The sequence below is a fragment of the Ceratotherium simum genome, chromosome 29 (assembly GCF_057802395.1).
Source record: "Ceratotherium simum simum isolate JZ-2026a chromosome 29, ASM5780239v1, whole genome shotgun sequence".
Taxonomy (NCBI): domain Eukaryota; kingdom Metazoa; phylum Chordata; class Mammalia; order Perissodactyla; family Rhinocerotidae; genus Ceratotherium; species Ceratotherium simum.
The window spans coordinates 13,888,307-13,895,257 of record NC_141928.1 but is presented as its reverse complement, the minus strand read 5'-3'; the positions used below and the strand labels follow the sequence as shown (position 1 = coordinate 13,895,257).

The 6,951-nt window shown below is 38.4% G+C and overlaps 1 pseudogene; it reads left to right on the top strand.

Moving 5' to 3' along the window:
* The first annotated feature begins 4,854 nt into the window (after positions 1-4,854).
* Positions 4,855-5,926, top strand: LOC147913209 (olfactory receptor 1J4-like; annotated as a pseudogene).
* Positions 5,927-6,951: the final 1,025 nt, after the last annotated feature.

Genomic DNA, 6,951 nt, shown 5'->3' with positions numbered 1-6,951 from the left:
GAATAACATTAAAATAAATACTCATTTAACAATCCCCAGGCTTAAACGGTAGAAAACTAACAATATTGTTAAGCCCCTTGTGTCTCCTCCTCAATTCTATCTTCCTCTCCTCTTGAAAATACACAGTATTTTTAATATTTTCAATATTTCTTTACTTTTCTTTAAAGTTTTAACACCTCTATATTGATCCTTCAATTTTGCCTGCTTTAGAACTGCTTATAAATGGAATAATACTATATTTATTCTTCTAGGCTTTGCTTTTGTTGTCTAATATTGTCCTTGTGAAATTCATCCACATTGTATTATATTCTTCTGTAAAATACTTGTACCAAGAAGCGAGTCTGAAAAGTCTATGTATTGTATGATTCCAAAGGTATGACATTCTGTAGAGGGGAAATTATGGAGACAGCAAAAAGATCAGTGGTTACCAGGGATTCAGGCTTGAGGGGGAGAAAGATAAATAGGTAGAGCAAAGGGGGGGGTTTTATGGCAGTGAAACTATTCTGTATGATGCTGTAACAGTGGATGCATGTCATTATGTATTTGTCAAAAACCAGAAAAACTGTACTACATAAAAAATGAATTGTAATGTCAACTATGGGCTTTAGTTAATAATATATCAATGTTAGTTTAATTGTTACAAATGTACCACACAGATGCAAGATATTAATAATAGGAGAAATGGGTAGGGGTGGGGAGAAGTATATGGACACTTTCTGCTCAATTTTTTTGTAAACGTAAAACTGCTCTAAGAAATAAAGTCTATTAATTTTTAAAAGTTATACTAATTTGGGACCGGCCCATTGGTGTAATGGTTAAGTTTGTGAGCTGTGTTTCAGTGGCCTGGGGATTGTGGGTTCAGCTCCCGGGCGCGGACCTCCAAACTGCTCATCAAGCCATGCTGTGGTGGCGGCCCATATACAAAATAGAGAAAGACTAGCACAGATGTAAGCTCAGGGACAATCTTCCTCAAGGAGAAAGAGGAAGGTTGGCAACAGATGTTAGTTCAGGGCCAATCTTCCTTACCAAAAAGAAAAAAGTAGACATATTCAAATCTCCACCACCTGAGTATGAGAGTACCTACTACTTTACTTCTTCAATAACACTTGGTACTGACAGATTTCTTAATTTTTGCAATTCTGATGAATATAAAATTATATCTCATTGTGGTTTTACTTTCAATTTCCCTGATTACTTATGAAATAGAGCATCTTAGCCTATGCTTACTGGATATTTGTGGCAGAGATGGCTGGCTGTCCACCAAAATTTCATGACCTTCCCACGTGTGAAGTTGTCACTGGGAGGCATCAGCCACATTTTCTACTAATCTAGGTGTAGGTGCATGGCATCTTCTCCACAGTGGAAGATAATGTGTCTTATTTCCTGGTTAGAATTTTAAAGAAGAGTGTGTGTCTTCTCCTCTATTATCTGGAAGCAAATTACGCTCTTCCCTGAGAGACAATTGAATCTGATCCCTGAAATACCCCATAGTGAAATACCATCAACCCACTAGAAGACCCACACTGGACCATTAGAGCAGCCATGATTATTATAATTGATCATTAGTATCCATATTGATACAAAATTTTCTCTTGTGAGATACATGATTATTTCTTTTCCCTGCATTTTTATTGGGTTGTTTCTTTTTATTGTATTGTAAGACAGACTTCACATAATTTAGAAATAAATCCTTTGTCAGTTGTATATATTGCAAGTGCCTTCTATTATCAGAAGATTATTGCATTTGTTTTTTTACTATCTATTAATGCCTTAATTTTAATGTGATTAAAGTTATTAATGCATTTTTTATGATTTGTGTTCTTGACTTTAACATCTTTCCTTGATAAAGTCACCTTGAAAATGGCAACCATTCTGTTTTAAAGACAACAAAGAAGGGATGTGACATCAGGAAAAGTGCAGAGGCTGAGAAAGTGTGGACTCAGATTTCTTGTCAGAGGGAGCATCTTGAATTTGCATACATAGCAGGAACACCCCGTTGGAATCCCCTCTAGTACAATTTGCTACAGGTAACTCGATATTAGGTGCATCCACCCTATACTCTTGCTAAAAAGACAGAATTGTTTAGCAAAGTAACCAACAAGACCGATACAGTACTATAGTGTCAGTGTCAGAGTAGATGTCCTTTAAACTCTGAGATATTAATATCATTTCACCACACACACACACACACACACACACTCAAACACCTATGACTAACAGCTCTTATGTGCAAGGCATTGTCCATCCAGAGTCTGGGGGAAATTTGTGACCTTGGAAAATAGAAGCCAATTGAGTCTCTAGAGTGAAATGCCTGCCTCTGACCTAATTAACATTGTGTGATAAGAAGCTGAGCTAGATGTCATCAGAATAGAATAATAGAATATCAGTAGTATATGCTTTGATAACAACTCAACAGGATCCAGGTATTATAGCACTTTGAAGATTTCCATCCCCTGACAGAGTTTTATACTGGCATTGGATGGTAATTCATGTGATTTTCAGTATGGTTTAAACCAAATATATCCGAATTTTTAAAATGAAAAAAATGGACTTCCCTGTGTCATGTACATAATAATAGTGTGCTGTATGCTTGTGTAAAATTTTAAAACTTTGCCTTCAATCATTGAAATCCTTGAAATACGTGGAGTTGATTGTCCTTAATATAGTGTGATGTAGAATTCATTTTAATGTTTCTTCATATTAATAATGAAGTTTTTAAAATTAATTAATTTTAAAGAGTTTGTTTTTTCTCCACTATTCTGTAATAGGCGTCTTGACTGAAAATCAAAGTATCAATTTGGTAATTTCATCTGTACTCCAAAAAATAGATGCAGATAAATGATAGGTAATCTTTAAGTGGAAATGTTTGAGTAAGGATTTATTCGGGAAGGTAGAACAAAAGTGCTTGCCTATAAAAATGGTGCAAGAGCTGGAGAAAAGACATCAGATAAATTGCCCTTGAAGATTAAAAAAGCTAACACTAAAGATTTCACCCTGAAGCATAAAATAGATAGTTTCAAAAGGTTAATGGGTAGTAGCTGCAAACGAAGAATCACTGAAAAACTCCCCCAGTGTCTTAGTCTGCCGCAGTAATGCAGGCGGCTCATAGGAGCTCAATGGGAAACTGCTGTGAATCTCAGAGCATCTGCCTCTATTTGTGGCTTTAATCTGCTCCAGAGAGTAATGGCTTCTCCTCTTCTGCCTTCTAAATCTCTCATGAGTTCCTCTCCTTGCAAAACATTAAGCATGAACAATACAGAAAAGGAAAATCTGGAAAACATAGTTTCCAGCCTCACCATTACAGTGCAGGGGAAGCCATAAAAGTGGGTGATGATGATGCTAAGTTAACAACAGATAATCTAGTATAGGACATAAGGACAAGAAAGGGGGATTGTGTAGGAGTCAGAGAGATTGCCCATTTGCAAGTCCCAGGAACAGGATGAGTGATGCATGGGACAAAGCTACACCAGATGAGTCCAATTTAGGTCAGCTAACCTGCAGCTGGCCACAGAAACATGAGTGAGAGCAGCCAAGGTCTAGAAAAACCACCATCCCAAGCTAGATCAACCAAGCCTCAACCAACCCTCAGATTCATAAGTAACATAAATGCTTATTGTTGAATGCTACTGAGATTGTGGTCTTTTGTTATCTAGCGTTTTTGTAACAAGAGCTAACTGATACACAGGGGTACAATACATGTCACACAGGCAATCCTAACATCAGTGGAGTGGGAAAGTATATTCCTGCTATGCAAATGAAGAGCAAAACGTAAATCTTTTTAAAAACAATAATCCAATATACCACACTTAATACCTGGAATGTTGCACAAGTACCTCTCAGGATATGTAATTTTTCCCTGTTATTCTTTCAAAATTTACTTAGTTGAGGACTGTTTTCTTCTGCTGCTGAATAAAAACTCTTATGGACCTCATGAATTCTCTTATAACCCTTAGGTATTAGAAAGGGTAAAGATTACTTTCTATCACAAACACTCTCAATTCTGTAGTTAAATTTCCCTTTCCCTCATTGGATCTGGCTGTAGGTAAACATCTGAGGTCCAGAAAGGAGTCATAATGGTATATTATCTCTTTTACCCTGATTCTTCTCAAGTCTAGTTGCAGTTGCTGAACCAACTTTCTGGGGAAGTAGTATGGAATTAAGAATGATAAAGAAGTGACAATAATATGCTTCTTTGGTTGCTACCATATTAAGGATGTTTTTGACTTTTCTTGACCTGGATGATGATTAAAACTGACTCATTCTCTTGTTGTCTCTTCCATGCCAGCAGGCCAACCCAACACTTATCTTCTTTCTTTCATTTTTAACTTTTTTTGATAATAGTCATTCTAATCGTGTGAAGTGAGTTTATGTGTTGAACACTTATTTTGTACATGGTACACTTTTTAATCCTCCCAATAATGCTATAAGTGGGGTGGATATGTGTGTGTGGGTGTGTGTGTGAGAGAGAGAGCGAGAACAACAATTGGGATAAGCAAGAATCAGATGTAAGCACATAAGCGGTCTGGCCGCAGAGCCATGCTCAAATCAGTACTCTGTGAGGTTGCTCACTAAGATGTGGGCTTCCCAGAGGAAGTGACTGTGTCCTCTTTACTAACCCCTCCTATGATGGGAGGGAGTACTACTCCCGCCTATGATAGTGTCTCCATATGTGTGAAAAGAAATGAATTGTTCCTGATTTCCATTGAAGAGTTTGATGTCACATACTTTCTCTAAGTGACTGTGTCAGCATACAGACAAATCTCTTTGCACTATGCATTACAGTAATTGCTATTCTCAGTATTTCTAAGTTCCTGACATTTCCCATTTCTCCTCATTCCCAGAAGAGAGAAGAGCAACATGAGTGGGGAGAACCAGAGCAGTGTGTCCGAGTTCCTCCTCCGGGGCATCACCATCTCGCTGGAGCAGCAGGGCCTGTTTTTCACCATCTTCCTGGGCATGTACCTGACCACGGTGCTGGGGAACCTGCTCATAATCCTGCTAATCAGGCTGGGCTCACACCTCCACATCCTCATGTACTTCTTCCTCAGCCACGTGGCCTTGCTGATGTTTCATTCTCATCTGTGACTGTCCCAGAGATGCTGACGAACATGCAGACTCAGCACCTATACATCTCCTATCCAGGGTATATTTCATAGATGTTTTTTTACCTAATTTTTGGTTGTGTGAATAATCTCCTTCTTGCAGTGATGGCATATGACAGGTACGTGGCCATCTGTCACTCTCTCCACTACACCACCATCATGAGGGAGGGGCTGTGTGTGCTGCTGGTCGCTGCCTCTTGGATTAGCCCCTGTGGCAGTGCCCTCTTGTACACACTCCTCCTGGCACAAGTATCCTTCTGTGCTGACAACATCATTCCCCACTTTTTCTGTAGCCTCTCCATTCTACTCAAGGTGTCCTGCTCAAATACCTCTCTCAATGAGCTGGTCATATTCATTGCAGGGGGTGCAACTGTCAGTTTTCCACTGAGTGACATCTTTGTCTCTTATGGCCACAGTGGGGCCTCTATCCTGAGGGTCCCCTCTACCAAAGGGACCTGAAAATCCTTGCCCATCTATGGGTCCCTCCTCTCTGTAGTTTCTCTATTATATGGAACAATTATAGCACTGAACTTTTCCTCCTCATTGAGCGACTCCAATGACAAAGACATGATTGCCTCATCATGTCTTGTATACAGTGGTGACCCCCACGTTGAACCCCTTCGTCTACAGCCTAAGGAACAGAGACATGAAATTGGCTTTGGGGAGTCTTTTCAGAAACAATATCCTTTTCACCGAGTGAGAATCACTTAATCATGTTTTCATTTCACCCACTGTCCTTCACGGAGATGCCTTCTTGAAAAATTGTGTGTTGACCACCCGTGTCTTTAGCACTCTCCCACTGTCCTTCAAATTGGAAGTTATGTTATTGGACCCTATGCCTTTCACTTTACTCACATCTGTGGACCATTCATTCCTCTATAACCCTAAATACGACATTGTCCACAACACACGTTCATCTTTGTAGTCTTCAAAGTTCCAAATTCCTTATTAGTTGGGTGTGTGACTGATCATTCTGAATAAGTTGTGCTACCGTTTTATCTTTCTGAAGAGAGATGAAAGACTTGCTAAGATAACAAAGCACACCACCCTCCTATCTCAAAAGGAAAACATGACACTAGCATTTTATGCTTCCCTTTTAAAGATAAAACCAGTTTTGCTTTATGCTAAGATTACAAGTATGAAATGTGATTGTATTTTGGACTAAGCTATACCTTCTCACACCCTGAGTTTCTGACTCCCAGGTGGTAGATGGTCAGAATCCTCAAATGTGTTATGGTACTTCATTTTATCTAAATGAAATGAACATTTGGAATGTCAAGGAGAGCCAGTTTAAGTTTTTTGGAACACTGTTTTGATAGGTAGAAAAAAAAAAAACCTCAGCAATAGGTAATACAGCTTTTAATTATAACTCACATTTTCTACCTATTAAAGTAAATGAGATACAAATAATCTCCTCATTTCCTCTTTCTTGTCTATTTGTTTCCAAAGCTACAAATATTCAGTGAAGATTCTAATGTTTAGTTTCAGTGAAGTCCAGAAGGTTTACCTTCTTAATGTAGTCACTAGTTAATAAAGTGCTTTTGATGGTTTTCTAAAACAAATAAACTTTAATTTGATTTTGCCTGTGAAAGAACTTAATATGGGAACACAGATGAGTCAATGCAATTACCAAATTTCTCCATTTTAGGAAGACTGTGAATATTTCCCTTGAAGTTGGATTTTTGTGGTAAGAATAGCCTATATCTGCTGAATAATTTTAGTCTGAGAAAATGAGTGCTTCAGTCTTGTTCCCAAACTGAGAGATCTCACTTCTAATAGGGAAAAGCTAAATGCACGAATTCATAAAACACACAAAAATATTTACTGCGTGACTACTATGTGCTGGGGC